This window comes from Panthera onca, chromosome A2 (genome assembly GCF_046562875.1).
Source record: "Panthera onca isolate mPanOnc1 chromosome A2, mPanOnc1 haplotype 2, whole genome shotgun sequence".
Taxonomy (NCBI): Eukaryota; Metazoa; Chordata; class Mammalia; order Carnivora; family Felidae; genus Panthera; species Panthera onca.
Window position 1 is genome coordinate 5868331 of NC_138340.1, and position 1227 is coordinate 5869557.

The window sequence follows — 1227 nt, forward strand, 5'->3', positions numbered from 1 at the left end:
TGGCCGATCTGTGTCCTCACCTCCCCCGCCTTCTAGAGTGGCCTGCACGCCCCGACTCATGGCCTTCCTCTTCCTGCAAAGCCAGCCATGAAGCACCTTCCGGTCTCTGCCTCTGCAGCCTGCTTCTGTCGCCACTCTCCTTCTCTGACCCTCTGGCCTCCCTGTCCTCAGGACCCTTGTGATGACATGGGGCCACCTGGATAATCCAGGATCATCTCATCTCCAGAGCCTTAACCACATCTGCAGAGTCCCTTTTGTTATGTAAGGTGACATATTCTCAGGTTCTGGGGATCAGGACAACGGACATCTTGTGGGGGGGAGCACCCCCCACAAGCACCCATGGGGGTCACACTTCTAAGACAGGTGCCCACGAAACACTTCTTCAGGGAAGGGATATGTGGACCCAGTTCTGGAAAATGGTAGGTCACCCAGATGTGATCTGAAGGCCTTTGACATCAGCCCGAGAACCCAGGCAAGGGAGACCCCTTTCCAGGCTCAGTTCTGCAAAGTGAGGGATTCTCACCCAGGGCAATTCTGCCCCCAAGGGACACCTGGCAACGTCTGGAGAGAGAGGTGGTTGTCACAGCAGGAGAGGAGGGACGCCCCCTCACCACAAAGAATCCTCTGGCCCAATGGCCAGTGCCCCTACAGCATAGCTACTAGCACCTGTCTCCTGGCCGTGTCTCCAAACCCCGAGGGGCTCCACCACCCCCTTGGAGGGTTTCTGCTCAATGACCTTTGGCCTCTGACACCAGTCCCGCCTTTCTTGAGAAAAGCAGTTTTCAGTTTCTCCTGACCCTTGGCCTGCACTGGGTACATTTGAGTGGGTTGGACACTCCTAGCTGGGGAATTTGAAGGCCCAGGAAGAAGAGGATGGAACAGGAGCAGTGCTTTCCACCCACCCCACCCCACCCCTCCCCACCCCTCCCCACCCCACCCCTCCCCAGGCTGACTGCCCTGGCCTCTGGGTCCCCATGCTGGGAAAGTGAGGCAGATGGTGTGCTAAGGACACTGGTCACTGGGTGGGGACTAAGCTAGTTCACTCACGCAGCACAGGGCAGCAGGTGACAGACCCAGGACAAAAGAAGGAGGGAGTTGGGGGTGAGCTGTCCCCCTCCAGCTCCTTGTTGCTGCTGCCCTGTAACACAGTCAGCGACACCCCTGGAGTCAGATGTGTGGTCACTGGGCCGGGGCAGGGGTGCAAGGGCCCCCAGCTTCGGGGGCCTG